The following is an 18,010-nucleotide window of genomic DNA, read 5'->3' on the forward strand; positions in this document are numbered from 1 at the left end:
TACCTATGAATGGGTTTATTTCTTGTTGGGGGAGAAAAGAATTCTGTATTTTCCCAACTGACTAGGATTCCTAGTTTCGTTTATGTGTTCCTTATAATTTTTCAAAAGCTGTGATGGTGTTAGGACAAAGTTGAGAAGCACTTTTTATAGGGATCTGAGATCCCTAAAGACAGCTCTGGGTATGGCAGTTTAGCAGCTGGACTGTCTCATTGATTTGCTCTCTCCGTATTTCTTTTCTCCTTGTCCTTCCTTTTATTTTTCTTCCTCTTTGTTAAGTGAATATCCTGTTCTCCCAGGTTTTCTTCTCTACCGCCAAGCCTGTGACAGATAATGATCCATCTATTCCTTTCTTTTTCTATTATGGTGGCTGATCTCTTCACTAGGGAATGATATTTAGGCTGTAATACATTCCTTGTTACTGATTTGCTGCTGTATTTTTGTTCTATAGTTTCTCACTCTTTAACCTGCTAAATATGAGAAGGGAGTTAAGAGTTAAGATAAATTGAAGAGGGAGTTAATTTACTCAACCCTTAATCCCTTAATCCCTTCTCTGATTTAATACATTTACTGGACTGGGGGACCTTTGCCAACCTCCTGACACCCTCCTGCCTCTCATTCAGAGAGAGGTTAATTGGGGAAAAGAACATTGTGAGAAACATCTTGCTTTCTATGGTGGATTACTGGAGAAGAATGTTTTATGTAGAAAAAGTATGGAGATGAGAGATCTGTGTAGTATAATTCACCTTTTTACATCTTTTTAATCCTAGATCCACCCTCCTCCCTGAAGTGGGGTCTAAGCCGGTTTGTCCCAGTTAAAATATGTCCTCATTTTCCCTCATCATCTGTTTATTTTGAAAAATTTCCTGCATGTAGAGAAGTTGAAAGAATAATTATCATCCTAAATACTATAGTTGTTAACATTTTGCTTTCCTCCTTCCCCCCATATGTCCATTTTTTTCCTGGATCATTTGAAAATAAGTTGCAGATGTTATGCCATATCATCCCTTAATACTTCAGCATGTATTTCTTTCTTTCTTTCTTTTTTTTTAAGATTTTATTTTTTTGACAGAGACACAGTGAGAGAGGGAACACAAGGGGGAATGGGAGAGGGAGAAGCAGGCTTCCCGCCAAGCAGGGAGCCTGATGCAAGGCTTGATCCCAGGACCCTGGGATCATGACCTGAGCTGAAGACAGATGCTTAATGACTGAGTTCCCTAGGCACCCCTCAGCATGTATTTCTTAAGATTTCTTAATAATACATAATACTTAATATCCACTTCATCAGTAATATCATTTTTGCCTAAGCTGGCTTAAGTTTTGTTTCTTTCTCAACTGAAAGTGCCCTAATGAGTATATTTTCATTCCACTGAACTTCACTGGGCATTTCAGGTCTCTTTATAGCCCAGTACCTTTGCAGGTAATAGTCCTTGCATGAGAATGAAGGTGTAGGTCTGATGTGGAGAACAAAGGCAGGAGAAAAAAAAGATTAAACTTCCTTACAGCTTACAACCCACTGACAAGTATTTGGGACAGGTAGAGTGACGTTCCTCAAGGAACTCCAACTGCCTCAATGTTAATACTTTACTAAGGGCAAAAGGCAACCTTAGCTTGGCATTAGCCCTACCTCCAGGATCTTGTAAGTCTTTAACACATAACAATCTGTTTGGAAACTTCCTTTTTCTTAACCCCCACCCGCCAAGATATATATTAGTAATCATCCTCCACGCATGTGGCCCACCGATGTACATCTGAAGGGTCTCATGACTAAGGTTATACTAGACAGTAGTAAATGACTTTTTCTTAATAATAGCTAGCCCTTCAAGGTCCTGGCAAGCTTGCTTCCAAATTCCTTAGAGATTACACTATCCCTAAACTCCTTCCATCTTGAAAGTATATAATCAGCCACTCCTGACAACCCCATTGCAACTCCTTCTGCCCACGATCTTGTCTCTGTGCTCTAATAAAACCACCTTTTTGCACCAAAGACATCTCAAGAATTGTTTCTTGACTGCTCCTGGATCCCAACATTTCACATCAGGTCTACCACTAATGACTTCATCCATGGCTCAGGGTAAATGCCTTTTTGGAGGTTGTGCTAGAAGGGCTCTCTTCTGTCTTTTAAAAAAACTTTTTTTCTTTTTTTTTTAATGTTTTGGGTCTTGTCTGCAGCCTCTACTCTTTGCCTTGGCTTGAGAAAATTAAAGGAGAAATACAGTTGGTTCAATTAATTAATTCAATTAATTGAACAAAACTTAATTGTTTTAAGTCCTAACCTCTGGTACTTGCGAATGCAACCTTATTTGGAAATGGGGGCTTTGCAGTTGTAATCAACTTAAAATAAGGTCATACTGTGTTAGGGTGGATCCTAAATCTAATGGATGGTGTCCTTATGAGGCGAGAAGGCCACATGATGATCAAGTCAGAGATTGGAGTAATACAGCTGCAAGCCCAGGGTCACCAAGGACCGTTGGCAACCACCAGAAGCTAGAAAGAGGCAAGGAAAGATTCTTCTCTGGAATCTTCAGAGAGAGAAAGCTTTTGCCGACACCTTGATTTTGAACTTCCGGTCTTCAGATTTTGAGAGAATGAATTCTGTGGTTTTAAGCCACCTAGTATTTGGTACTTTGTTATGGCAGTCCTCAGAAACTGATACAGGAAGCCTTGGTCCTCCTAATATTCAGAACAATACTTACTTTCTTTAGAAACAGAAAGAAATTGTTTCATTCTTTCTGATTCCTTCTCATTCTCTCTCAAACTGTTCATCCACACTGTCTTGTTTTGTATTTTATTTATTTACCTGACTAAAGTGTGAATACGAAGGCAGGAACTTTCCCCTTTTCAGATTTTTAAATCAGATAGTATGAATTAGAAAAAACATATTATGATTGAATGAAAGGATCTTGGAAAATTTGTGATTAAGTCCCTTGGGTAAGTCCTTTGGCTCTGAAATGCTTCAGAGAAGTCAAGTAGTCAAGAATAAGCTACTGGGATATCATAGTTTTCAGGGTTTGGTAATATTTGAGGAAACAGTTTCAAAAAATGGAACAAAAGTCATATTGTAATAGATAATTAATGAATGGAAACAGGTAAATGGAGTCACTGAATATAAATAAATGAAGTATGTAAAAATAAATTTGGTTGTGAAGGGAAAGAATAGTATCCTGAGAGAGAGCATGGGACCAGAGAGGTTTTTGTTGTTGTTTAAGATTTTATTTTTTTACATAATCTCTGCACCCAACATGGGGCTTGAATCCGCAACCCTGAGATCAAGAGTTGAACACCATACTGACTGAGCCAGCCAGGCACCCCTGTTATTGTTCTTTTTTTTTTTTTTTTAATTTATTTATTTGACAGAGAGAGCACAAATAGGCAGAGCAACAGGCAGAGGAAGAGGGAGAAGCAGACTCTCTGGCGAGCAGGGAGCCCGATGCGGGGCTCGATCCCAGGTCCCTAGGAACATGACCTGAGCCTAAGGCAGCTGCTTAACTGACTGAGCCACCCAGGTGCCCCTCCAGTTACTGTTTTTTAAAAGTAGTATGTTATAGGGGAGCCTGGGTGGCTCAGTGGGTTAAGCCGCTGCCTTCGGCTCAGGTCATGATCTCGGAGTCCTGGGATCGAGCCCCGCATCGGGCTCTCTGCTCAGCAGGGAGCCTGCTTCCTCCTCTCTCTCTGCCTGCCTCTCTGCCTGCTTGTGATCTCTCTGTCAAATAAAGAAATAAAATCTTAAAAAAAAAAAAAAGTAGTATGTTATAGGCTGTAAGGAATGACTAGTGAAGAGGGGAAGATTAAGGATAAAAAAGGGAGTGATAAAATCTCTTTGTGGATATTAGATAAGTATTTTTCATTTGGAATTGAAGTCCTTGGGAATGGTTGGATGCCTTCTCGGGTTTATAAATTCTTGGAGAAGCTTAGAATTTTTTATTTTCTTTTAGCTGATACAAATAAATGCATATAAACACATGCTGGTTCTTTTGCATGGCCACCTTATAATTATTATAAATTTTCATGTCTTCAAATGAGAACAGAGGTGGATAGAATGTGTTAGTGTTATACTCCTATCAAATGCAGGTTTACTTAAGATAGTTAAACATTTGGGGCACCCAGGTGGCTCAGCTGGTTAAGCTCAGGTCATGATCTCAGGGTCCTGGGATTGAGCCCTGCATCGTGCGCTCTGCTTAGTGGGGAGTCTGTTTCTCCCACTCCTCCCTGCTCATGTTCTCTCTTGTTACCTCTCTCTGTCTCAAATAAGTAAAAAAAAAAAAAAAATCTTTAAAAACAAACAAAAAAGAAGATGGTCAAACAATTGATCCATTGTATGCTCTGCTTAAGAAAAAGCTTGTTGGGGTGCCTGGGTGGCTCAGTTGGTTAAGTGTCTGCCTTTAGCCCAAGTCATGATCTCAGGGTCCTCAAGCATACCCTCTGCTGAGCACAGAGCCATACATGGTGCTCCATCCCAGGATCCTGAGACCATGACCTGACCTGAAATCAAGGGTTCTCTGCTCAATGGACTGAGCCACTCAGGTGCCCCATAGAACTACCTTATGGTTTTAAAAAGCTACTAATATTTCATCATTATGGATATGCCACATATACTTAACCAGTGTTTTATTAAAGGATATTTATATTATTTGGTATCTTTTGTTGTTACAAGCAAAGCTACAGTTAATGTCTATATATTATATACATATGTGAGAATATATTCGTAGGATAAACACCTTGAAGTAGGGTACTGGTTTCAAGGTGTGTGCATTTATCATTTTGATGGATAGTGATGAAGTGCCTTCTAAAGAGGTTAGAAGTTTATCCTTTCACCAGCAATGTATGAGCAATGCATGTATTATTTATTGTGATGCTCAATCTATATATGAATATATACTTCTACTTTTTGGTATTTGATAATCTAATTGTCAAAAAATGTCATTTTGTTGTGCCTTTATTTATTTAGTGTGCACATGCAGGAATGGGGGAGGGGCAGTGGGAGAGGGAGACAGAATCTCAAGCAGACTCCTGCTGAGCTCGGGTCTTGATCTCAAGACCCTGAGATCATGACCTAAGCCAAAATCAAGAGTTGGACACTTAACCAGCTGAGCTTGCTGTGCCTTTTAAGTTAAACTTTTTAATGCTATATTTTGAGACCGTTTCAAACTTAGAGAAAAGTTTAAGAATAGTACAAAGAACTTCCACAAATTTTACTGCATTCATTTGTGTAATTTTTCTGAACCAGTTGGGAATAAGTTGCCGACATGATGCTCATCACTCTATAAATTCTTCAGTCTGTATTTCCTAAACAAGAGCAGTCTTCTATATAATAAAGTACAACAGTGCAACCATCAGAATCAGGAAGTTTACTTTGATACAGTATTACCCTCTGATCCACAGATCCTATTCAACTTTCTCCTCTTGTCCCAGTGATGTCCTTCATATCAAAAATGAATTTAAAAAAGGAATAAGTAAACATTTTTTCCTACTAGTCAAGGCTTATGTGTTGTATTTAGTTGTCATGTCCTTTTAGTCTTTTTAAATCCAGAACAATTTTTTTCATTTATTTACTTTTAAAGATTTTATTTATTCATTTGACAGAGAGAGAGCACAAACAAGGGAATGGCGGGCAGGGGGAGAGGGGGAAGCGGGCTCCCCGCTGAGCAGGGAAGCCGGATAGAGGGCTTGACTCCAGGACCCTGGGATCATGACTTGAGCTGAAGGCAGACACTTAACTGACTGAGCCACCCATGTGCCCTGAGGCCAATCATTTATAGAATGTTTCTCATTCTATAAATGTTTGATTTATGAATAGATAATTCCTTATGATGTTTCCTTATGAATAGATTCAGGTATACATTTTCAGCAGGAATATCACAAAAATAATTCTTGGTATAACATTAGGGGGCATATGATGTCAATTTATTCCATTATTAGTGATATTAAGTTTAATTATTTAAATAAATTAGTATCTGCCAAGTTTCTTCAGTATAAAGGTATTATTTTTGCTTTTGTACTTAATAAGTATCTGTGGGGAGATCCTTTGAAACGGTGTCAATATTTTTTATTTAATCAAATGTTCACCTAGTAGTTTTATCTTTCTCTTGCTTAAATCATGATTGTTGAGATTTTCTAATTCCATCTGTATTTTTTAGTTGGCATTCTGCTGTAAGCAAGAGCTTTTCCTTCTTCCCATTTATTTGTCCATTAATTTTTGCAGATTCATCTTGAAGCACATTTGAAACTACTAGGTATTATCCAGGACCATATCTGTAGGAGATTGAATTACCAAATTCTCTTCTGGGTATCCAGCATTGCCTACTCTTTTGTAAGACACAGAGTGCATGGGGAAAGGCAACGATTAGATATACATATTGAACTGTTGTTCTTAATTAATATGGATATGGATTCGAGAGGGGTGTGCTTTTATGTGTGTGTGTGTGTGTCTGTAGAGGAGGGTGTTTTGTAATGCCAAAAATTAAATCAGTATTATATGCTCCTTGATACCTGATAAAATCAGGAGGGTCTTGAAAGGCCTAACTACAAGTTCTCTTCCCTACTCTGTTCCTGAGGATAAGATCCCCTAGTTAAACAACGCTTCTTACTGACTAGATCAGGTGCAGTTTCTGCTTATCTGTGGATAACAGCTTTCATTTCCCTGCCAGCTGCAGAATTATTTAAACAAGTCAGTCACATCTTCTAGGAGCCAAGGGACACCTCACCCTCTTGGTACTGCAAAGCCTGCTTCCCACACCCCTACTGGTTCACTTTGTTCTGGAGGGCAGTCCCTCTGTGGCCTTCCATGAGAGTGGCGGTCTTCCTCCCCCACTCAGTGAGTGTATGTAACTGCTGTTGATCTCTACCTGTCCAGTATCAGGTGTTGTGTATTTGGCCATCCTTGTAACTCTAGAACAGGAATCCTTTCTCACCAGCTAGGTAAATAGGGAGGCAGTTAAAACAGAGGGAGACATGTGCATTTTCCTAAGGAGCTTTACTGAATTTCTCAAATAGTCTTATAACTCTTGCCATCTTTCCTCCCAAGCCTATAAACTATCGATGTATAAACTTTGTGGGATGTATTTACTAAGGTCTTTTGGAAAGCCTCTTCATTGCCTAGCATATTAAGCATGTTAAGTTTGGTCTACACTTCCTCGGTTGCTTGAATTGGGAGTATTCCTGTTTGAGCAGAACTTTATTTTTTTATTTTTTGTTAAGATTATTTATTTATTTGACACAGAGAGAGAGAGAGATCACAAGTAGGCAGAGGCAGGCAGAGAGAGAGGGGGAAGCAGGCTCTCTGCTGAGCGGAGAGCCCGATGAGGGACTCAATCCCAGGACTGTGAGATCATGATCTGAGCCGAAGGCAGGGGCTTAACCCACTGAGCCACCCAGGTGCCCCTTGAGCAGAACTTTAATCTGGAAATCTGCTTTATGCTTTTGGGAGGGCTCATGTAGAATAATTGAAATAATAACAGTGTTCAGCTTCTACTTTTGGGGGACTGAATTGTGTTCGTATTTTCCTCTTCTCTGAATCCTAATTTAAAAACAAAATATGGGGTGACTGGGTGACTCAGTTGGTTAAGTGTCTGCCTCTTGACTTTGGCTCAGATCATGATCTCAGGGTCAGGATTGAGCCCTGCACCATGCTCCATGCTTGTGCAGAATCTGTGTGGGATTCTCCTTCTCCCTCTCCCTCTGCTCCTCCTCTTGCTCATGCTGTCTCTCTTTCTCTCCCACAATCAATCAATCAATCAATAAATGTATGTATGTCAGTCTTAAACACAAAATGGTGATTTAAGCAAGACAAAATAAGCAAATGGGATAAGCACAATGGAAAGAAAGCACAATTTTTTTTTTTTAAGATTTTATTTATTTATTTGTCAGAGAGAGTGAGCACAGGCAGACAGAGTGGCAGGCAGAGGCAGAGGGAGAAGCAGGCTCCCCACTGAGCAAGGAGCCTGATGCGGGACTTGATCCCAGGACACTGGGATCATGACCTGAGCCGAAGGCAGCCGCTCAACCAACTGAGCCACCCAGGCGTCCCAAGAAAGCACAGTTTTTAAGTATCAGTTAATATGCTTTTAGTGTAAGTATTAATAAAGATACAGGCTTATATAATTGAATTTTATTGGCATGTATAGCTATTGAAATTTCAGGCTTCAGGGTTGACTGGTATAGCAGTCTAAAGGATATCCTCATGAGCCCAGTGTCTTTCTCTTTTTCTCATCTGTCATTTTCCATAGGATTGGCTTCATTGTTAAACTGACTCCCCTCATGTTAAGTGATAGATTTCAACAACCATTGGGGCTGTATACTTCCTTTTCCTCATCTATCTGATGGAAGGCAGATGCTCCCTACTCATAATCATTAAATAAGATCTCTTAATTTCATTCTGATATTATGCCACTTTCCTAACATTAGAAAAGGGTTTCCTAACATTAGACCTATATTACCACTGTAAAGAAGACTTACTGTTTCTGAGAATCATCAGTGTACCAATCAGACACACATTCTTCAGCCCTGTCCTTGGAAGTGAGAGCTATCTCATCGTAATTTCCTGGCTGCTGCACAATAGTGTGGAATGGATGTTAGTAGGACACCACTGACATCCATAATGTTAACTGTGCTGAAAAATGATTAATTGAAAAGATGGCTGAAATAAACATGAGTGCTGTAGCAATATTTTTAGTATACAAAATTTAAAGGCTAGGTTCCTGCCAACCAACTGCTGGGGCAGAGGTTCCTTTAGCTCAAAGTAAGTTTTTTTAAAGATTCTATTTTTAAGTAATCTCTACACTCATCATGGGGCTCAAACTCACAACCCTGAGATCAAGAGTTGCCTGCTCTACCTACTGAGCCATCCAGGTGCCCCTCATTCAAAATATTTTACCCCCATAACAAAACTTGGCCAAATAGGGAGCTGTTTGATGTATGAAGATGTATGTAAATCTAGACTGTATAGAGTAGGTCTGTGATTCATGTAGCATGGTTGCAGTAAGTTTTATAATTTGACTCTGTGAGATAATATAAAGTATATTTATTGGTCTCTCTCTAGTTGCTGACATAGAGCTCCTACAACCCTTCTAATCTCCTCAGTGATAACTGAGCATTTTTTTGTTCTACTATTTGGTCTTTAACCCCGGTTCCTGACATAAGTTTCCTGCTAAATCCTTTTGAATTTCTTGGGCTATAGTAGTTTCTTTTATTCTAAGGAGGTGATTCTTGGTAGGTTCTTAGATGGGGGATGGTTGCTGGGAAGATCAAACCATGATTACAAGCTTGGAATTTTCAGCTTTACTCCCATCCTTCAGAGAGGGAAGGGAGGTTGGAAATGGAATTAAATGATAGATCATACATGCCATGAGGAGGGCTCTATAAATAGTATGAGGCTTGGAGAGCTTCTGGGTTGGTGAACATGTGGAGATGCTGGGAGACTGGCTACCTGGAGAGGGCATGGAAGCTGTGTGTCCCCTCCCATGTAACCTGATCTACATATCTCTTCCATTTGGATATTCATCTGTATCATCTGTCATATCTTTTTTTAAGTTGGTAAATAGTAAGTTAACTGTTGTCCTGAGTTCTGTGAGATGCTCTAGCGAATCATTTGAATTTCTGGGGCTGTGGGAGCCTCAGATTTATAGCCTCTTGGTCAGAAGCACAGGTAACAACTCACGATTGGCATTTGAAGGGAGGGGCCCTGTCTTATGGGACTGAGCCCTTAACCTGTGGGATCTGATGCTATCTCCAGGTAGATAGTGTTAGAATTGAGTTAAATTGTGGGACATCTAGCTGGTGTCACAGAATTGTTTGGTGTGTGGAAAACCTCCCCACATCTTGTGTCAGAAGTATTGTGAGTATGGTAGTTGTGCAAGAGAAAGGAGTAACACAAGAGGAGGACTGAGGTTTTTTTGTTTTTTTGTTTTTTTTTACTCAGACTCCTTCAGTTCTGTAAGGATTACTATGATCTCTGGAATCTGTTTTTTTAAAGATTTTATTTATTTATTTATTAGCGAGAGAAAATGAGAGAGAGCATGAGAGGGGAGAAGGTCAGAGGGAGAATCAGACTCCCCATGGATCTGGGAGCCTGATGCGGGACTGGATCCTGGAACTCCAGCATCATGACCTGAGCCGAAGGCAGTAGCTTAACCAACTGAGGCACCCAGGCACCCTGAAATCTCTTTTTTGATTGTCTCAAGTGCTTAATATCACAGAATGTCCTTACCAAAGCACAGCAATGAAGTATGAGATATAAATGCTACAGCAGAATGATGCTTCGGGTTTGGATTCACCATAGTTTTAACCCTATTTTGTGTGGCATATTTTTTTTTTGTTTCATCTAACTCACATGTTGCACTGAGAAATATTAAACATAATCTTATGTGCCTCCTCAGATTCTCTTGATACCCCCTGCCTCCTAGACTGCTCTGCTCTCTGTAGGCTGATCTGTTGCTTAATTAGAGCAGCAGGGCCCTACTTCTTGGTGGCTATGGTCCAGCCAGGCTAATGAGGCATAGTCTGAAAGGGTCTGTAGTTTCTAGTGTTGGATGAAACACCACATCACGGGACTTAGGGGTAGTACCCTGCATGTTTGTGGAGGCTGGATGACAGTCTGGAAGTGAAGTGAAGTTTATTGTTAGTGGGATGAACATTGACTAGTGGGAAATAGGAGACAAGAGAGAATCTTCCAGGTCTATTCCTCTTTTTTTTCTCTGTGGACTATTGTAAAGTTTTTTTTTTTGTTTCTGTTTTGTTTTGTTTTTATAGGCTATTAGGTGATATTCCAAGGAGAGTTCCAAGTAGATGCATTTGCCAAGTGACCTACTATATCTTTTCATAACTTGTTATAAAGTGGTAGCCAGCACTTTGCTTTACATAGTTCCTTGCTTAAGTTTCCCTTTTTAAAAAACCCTTGATATACTGTGTAAGCAACTCCAAAATAAATCCATCAGCATTCTAATCATTGTTTCAGATTCTGTTTGCCAGAGAATTTGGGCTAAGACAGATTAATAAGGCATAAATTCTTACCTTTTTTTTTTTTTCTTTTGGACTGTCCTAAGATCTAGAAATAATTTCAGTAGTCACAGCAGTACTCTTCTTGCCTGAAAAAATTTATTGAAAAAATCCTCCCTACTCCACGTTACTTCTTATGGTCAAATTTAATAGATGTAATTATCTTAATTCTATTTTAGAAATTTATTCTTACTACATTTTTAGTGGCTAAAGAGTTAAAATATATTAACTGCTATTTTTATTTTTAAGGATAATTTTGGACATTAAATGATTTTTAAACGTGAAGAAACGTGAAAGAATTGTACTTTGAGCACCCACATGCCCATCACCAAGATTCTACAATTAGAATTTTACTATATTTGCTTTGTTGTATATCCATCTATTCATTTATCAGTTTATCTGATTTCTTTTAAATTTTATGTATTTATTTATTTATTTATTAATAGGCTCTGTGCCCAACCTGGGGCTTGAACTCACAACCCCTAGATCAGGAGACACATGATCTACTGACTGAGCCAGCCAGACACCCCACTCTATCTTACTTTTTAGAAATGAAATAAAGAAATTTTTATTATTAGAGTGTAGTCGACATACAATGTTAGATTAGTTTCAGAGGTACTGCATAGTGATTTGACAGTTTATACATTACTCAGTGCTCACCGTGATAAAATATATTATTCACCATAAAACATTATTACAATATTATTGACTATATTCCGGATGCTGTACTTTTTATCTCTTGTGACTGATTTGTTTTATAACTGGATGTTTGTGCTTCTTAATCCCCTTCATCTATTTTGCCCATTTCCTCACTCCTCTCCCCTCTGGCAACTACCAGTTCTCTGTATTTATGAGTGTGTTTCTGTTCTCTTGTTTTTTAGATTCCACATAGGAGTGAAATCATATGGTATTTGTCTTTCTCTGACTTGTTTCACTTAAAATAGTACCCTCTGTGTCCATTTATGTTATTGCAAATGACAAGATCTCATTCTTTTTCATGGGTGGGTAATAGTCTGTTGTGCATGCACACAGATGTATGTGTGTGTGCATGTACACCACATCTTTATCCATTTGTCTATTGTTGGACACTAAGGTTGCTTCCATATCCTGGCTATTGTAAATAATCTTGCAATAAACATAGGGTTGCTTGTGTTTTTTGAATTAGTGTTTTTGTTTTCACTGGGTAAATTTCTTGTGGAATTACTGCATCATATGGTATTTCTATTTTTAATTTTTTGAGGAACCTCTATACTGTTCTCTACAGTGGTTGTACCAATTTACATTTCTACCAACAGTGCATGAGGGTTTTTTCCTCTACATCCTTACCAACACTTGTTATTTCTTGTCTTTTTGATACTAGCCATTCTGACTGGTGTGAGATGATACCTCATTATGGTTTTGATTTGCATTTCCCTGATGATTAGGGATGTTGAGCATCTTTTCATGTGTCTGTTCGCCATCTCTATGTCTACTTTGGAGAAATGTCTATTCAGGTCCTTTGCCCATTTTTAAATTGTATTATTTGTTATTTTTTGTGTTAAGTTATAGAAGTTCTTTTATGTATTTTGGATATTAATCCCTTATCAGCTGTATCATTTGCAAATCTCTACTCCTATTGAGTAGGTTGCCTTTTTGTTTTGTTCTGTGCTGAGGAGTCTTTGTAGTTTTCACTAGTATGCTTTGGAGATTTTTGTTTTAATTTTAGAATGTGTAGATGTACTCAGTCCTTTTTTTTTTTTCCTCATTCTTTTAATTGGTGAAGAGTATACAATGGTATGACTATATCATAGTTTATTTAGGATTCTTATTGAAAACAATCTTGTAGTGTGTATCATTGTACATGTAGTCTTATGAACATAGGCAAATAGTTGTCAGATCATAATGTGTTTGCATTACTTTTTAATATGGTCTGCCAAACTGCCTTCCAAAATCATTAGTGTATGAGGGAATGTATTTCCCCACCTTCTTTAACACATGCTGTTAAAACTTTTTAACTTTTTTCTTAAACTTTTTAAACTTTTGCAATTTGAATCAGTAAAAACTATTGTGATCTTTTAATTTCTGTCTTCCTAATTACTTGTGAGGTTGAGCTGTTTATATACTGGATGTTCTTTTACTCATAAAAAATTTTTTTTTCTACATCCTTCTATAGCATTGTTTTTCTTAGTTTGTAAGAATTATTTACAACTTGATTTTGGTTATGTAAGTAATACATGAGTATATTTTTAAGCCTTTTCTAGTAATAGGGGTGCCTGGTGGCTCAGTTAAGCTCTGCCTTCAGTTCAGGTCATGGTCCCAGGGTCCTGGGATAAAGCCTTGCGTCAGGCTCCCTTGCTCAGTGGGGACCCTGCTTCTGCCTCTCCCTCTGCCTGCTTCTCCCTCTGCCTGTGCTCTCTCTGTCAAATAAAGAAATAAAATATTTAAAAAAATCTTTTATACTAATACAGTTAAATTAATAGTTTTTTACTGTTTTCCTTCAAGTCAGTTTCCTTCCAGTACTAGTTACTGTCAATAATTTGGAACTTATCCTTCTAGACCACTGTTGTCTATATATAATCTATATTATGTATATATATTGTAAAATTTTCTAGTAGCCACATTAAGAAAAAGTAAAATGAAGCTGATGGAATTAATTTTTATAAATGCATTTTATTTAACTCAATGTGTATATCATCTCAATGTATAATTAATGCAGAAGTTACTATTAGTACTAAGTCTTAGAAAGCTGGTATATATTTATATATACATCTCGGTTTGGATGTTGAGTTTTAATTGTGAATTATTGATCAGTATTTAGGTTTGATAATACAATTGAAAAAATAGATTTGTATACCCAAGTTCTAAACATAGCTAAAAGTTGTTCATTATCTTGAGTTTTAAAAGTGTTGTTTATATTCAAATCTACATCTATAAAACTAGTTCATCTATTTTAGAAGAATCAATTTGACTTGGAAGCAAATCATGTGTTTCAAAAGTATGTCTGTCCAAGTTAAGTAAATGTACTATGTCAAATCTGTATTATTAACATTGAATTCAAATGATCATTGTATAAGTTAATTTATGAATATCAACATCATATCATAAGTTAATTTATGAATATAACAAAGTATTTTTCAAAATTTTCTTGTAGCTTTTGCATGCAATTTGAATATCACTCTTAATTAAAATTTTCTTTTGATTCATATTAGAAAAATCTATACGCTGACAGATTTGCATCATGAAAATTTTCACTTTAAACATATGTTTTCTATTTATCTAACCAGGTCACATATATACTTTTCTTTTCCTCAAAACTTCAAATTTAGCTCATTCATGTAACAGTGTGATATTGATTAGAAAATGCAAATTGTATTACCATTTTTTTGTCTTTGATTATTGAATGTTTGGCAAGCATTCCTTTTCTTTCAAAAAAATATTGAATTGGAGTTAATAATACAATAATTCTTTATAAAACCTTCCGTGACTCAACCAGTGAGCACTGGTGAAGAACAAAAACAATCATTAAATGAATTGTGTTCTATTTCTTTTACCAGTTCAATAAATTGGCAGTGATCATAGCGTTTACATACATATTCCAAATGGCTTTGACAATAATATTCAAGATAGTTTTCGTAGAGTTTACTTCCAAAAATTGAGTACAATATTTTCATAATGTTTGTGGAACAAAGTAATAAGTGAAACATTAGTTTTTTAAGTACTTATTTATTAGAGAGAGACAGAGATAGTGAGAGAGAGCATGAGTGGAGAGGAGGGGAAGCTGGCTCCCTGCTTGGCAGGGGTGTGGGGCTTGATCCCAGGACTCCAGAATCATGACCTGAGCCAAAGTCAGATGCTTAACTGACTGAGCCACCCAGGTGCCCCTAGTTTCTTTCTTTTAAAAATTAAATTGTATAAATCCACATTTTAGTTAATTAATTAATTATTTTAAAAAGTAGGCTCCACACCTTGTGTGGAGCCCAACATGGGACTTGAATGAACTCATGACCCTGAGATCGGTACCTGAGCTGAGATCAAGAAGAGTCCATTGTTTAACCGACTGAGCTATCCAGGCAACCCTATTTATCTTTTAAAGTAAGCACTACCCAACATGGGGCTCGAACTCACAACCCCAAGATCAAGAGTCACATGCTCTACTGACTGAGCAGGCAGATGCCCCAAAACGTTAGTTTTTTGTTTTAAAATTTCAATAAATTTCAGGCTTTTTAACCTCATGAAAACCATCTATTGTAGAATTTTTTTTCCACATCTCACTAAATTCTTCAACAGACATAGAAGATACAAAAATATCTATGCCATGGATATTTGGCCATAAATTGATAGCATTTCTTTGTAAATTTGGAAATCCTTTGAGATAAAATGTGACCCAAATCAAATATTCATGAGAAAGTTTCTCTCTTTTATTGTACAATTCATTTACATCTAAAGAAAAGTACTTATAATTTTAAAAATATTGAATCATTGAATCAGTTAATGTTTGGTGTGTTATGTCTTATATTCTATAGGCCATTACTAGCTTAATCGATCTTTCATTTTAAAAATACATCTTTTTTTTAGTTTATTTTTTTTTTTTAGTAAATCTGTAGGCAATGTAGGGGTTGAACTCACAAGCCCAAGATCAAGAGTTATATAGTCTTTTGACTGAGCCAGCCAGATGCCCCTAAAAATATTATCTGAAAAAAATTTTTTCCTAACAAAATTTTTTTCTAACGAAATTTTCATGACTAAAATAAAATTTTTTTTCACCAGCTCTTCATCTAAAAATGGTTTTCTTTTTTTGTGCAAGAAACCAAGCCATTTTATGGCAGGCCAAAGTTGTAGGCTCAGACCTTATTACATATTATTTAAAAATATTTCTGGATATTTAATTCTGACTTGAGGTGACCAAACCTCATCCATTCTTGTTGAGAGGAAACTTCTTGTTAGATTCACTATGTATTTGTTGACAATGTCTCCTAATATTGTCTAGTGTATAACCTTTAAAATTCTTTTACACAGTGAACAGTTTATTCTTCTTCTCCTGTATCAAATTGTTTTGTAATGTTTATGTGAAATTTGTGATAATGACTTAGTTCAGTCTTTTTTTTTCTTCATTGTTCCATTAAGAGTACTATTTTATGCATCTCCACTTGATTCTGCATCAGTAGTATATTTTCTTATATTAAAGAATTTGTCCATTCTCATTTTTTTGGCTAGAAAAATAATTTAACTGTAGTGCAATTAAAATTGTAGTATTTCAGATTAATAATCAGTTACAGTTTACACAATGTATCATTGTAATTTGTACTGTCTGCATAAAGTATTCAAACAAGTCCATTAAATGTTATGTCAGTGCATAGGAAAAAAATCATTCAGATGGAATCAGTTTGTTAAGATTGACTACACTGGTAGAGAGGTGCCTGGCTGGCTCAGTTGGTAGACTCTTAATCTTTGGGGTCGTGAGTTCAAGCCCCACATTGGATATAGGCATTACTTGAAAAAAGAAAGAAAGAAAAAGATTGACTACACTGGTGATGTGATTATTTGTAATGTCAAAGAAAAATTGCATTAGACAAGGAAAATAGGCAAGACGACTTTATTCAAAATATTGCTATAGAGGGTAGAGATTGAATTTAACTTCCAGTACAACAGGGTTTTATAGCCAGTGGGCAGGATAAGAGAGTGAGAGGATCAGGGTGGAGGTAGTGAGGGATTTGGTTAGGGATCCAGAGTAGTTTCTTGCCACATCTGGGCCTGGCATGTTGCCTAGGCCAAGGCTAGAACCTAGTTGAGAAGAGGGCTGAGCAGCCTGACTAAAGTTTAGTCAAAGGGGATGATCTTGTTGATAATATTAGGAAGAGTAGTATCGTATGTGATCAGTAATCCTACCAAAACAGTAAAGTTTGCTGCTTCAGTTTAAAAATTTCAAGTTTACCTTAAATTCAATAAAAGTTAAAATTTAACTCCCAAGTTCCGTTAACCACATATAAAACGCTCAGTAGCCATACATGGCTCTTGGTTACTGCTAAAGAACAAAATTTGGCCAAGTAAGTTTGAAGATTTAATTGGTTTTATTAAAGAATTTATGGATTGGGCACTACCTCCTAGCAAGTTGAGAGAAGCACTCCAAGTCATTGTATAAAATGGAAGGTTTTTTTTAGGAGGGCGGGGCAAGAAAGGTACTAGCAAAAGAAAAGGATTGAGAAGGCTGTTTTCTATGGGAACGGGTCTTATGGAGAGTACCTCATATTTCTTTAGGGGAGAGAGGACCCAGATCACAGACTCACTGGCACTGGTGGAAAGAAAAATTTCCTGACTGAAATTTTTGGGGGGGTTTGAAACTGCAATTAGTTTGGGTATCAAGCCCCAATTTGGGAACTTGGTCTTCGTGACACTGTTTAGGGCCTGTGGTTTTCTTTAATTAGCACTACTGTATTAGGATAAAGGAGTTCCAGATGTTTTGGGAGTGCGTTTTCATACATATGTATGTACCTACCTACATTTTTTACCTTTGTGTGTTTTTTCTTGTACCTATAGAAATATTTAGCTTTGGGTGTTTTTGGTAAAGATAATGGCATTATATTTGTGTGTATTTTTCTTTTACTTGCTCACTTCATCTGCCATGTGTTTTGGAGCTTGTTCTATCAATACATAGAAATCTGCCTCTATTATTTTAGTGCTGCCTGGAGTAGACCATAGTATGGGTGTATGCTAGTGATTTTAATTGTCCCCACCTGATGTGCTCTTAGATTGCTGTCAATACTATGCAGCTTCATAGAATGCTCTGTTCTTCCTTGTATTTAAATATTTTTCTAAGTTAGATTCTGAGAAGTAGAATTACTGCTATTTTAGAAGGTTTTACACATGCAAAATATTAATACTCTCAGACCGCAATCCAAAATGCCATTTTACACTCCCATGAATAGTACCAAAGAGAACTCTGCCCTGCACCATAATCCACTTGACATATTCAGTCCTTAAGAATTTTGCCAATCTTTGTGGATGAAAATCACTTTTAGTATACCTTTTTGATAATTAGTGAGAT

The 18,010-nt window shown here is 37.0% G+C and overlaps 1 protein-coding gene across 3 annotated transcripts in view; it reads left to right on the plus strand.

The window, feature by feature from the left end:
- The window catches only part of RAD54B (RAD54 homolog B), a 95,348-nt gene that overhangs the window by 17,863 nt on the left and 59,475 nt on the right, over positions 1-18,010 (plus strand). The gene's annotated exons all lie outside the window — the stretch shown is intronic.

Source organism: Lutra lutra, chromosome 4, assembly GCF_902655055.1.
Source record: "Lutra lutra chromosome 4, mLutLut1.2, whole genome shotgun sequence".
NCBI classification, from domain to species: domain Eukaryota; kingdom Metazoa; phylum Chordata; class Mammalia; order Carnivora; family Mustelidae; genus Lutra; species Lutra lutra.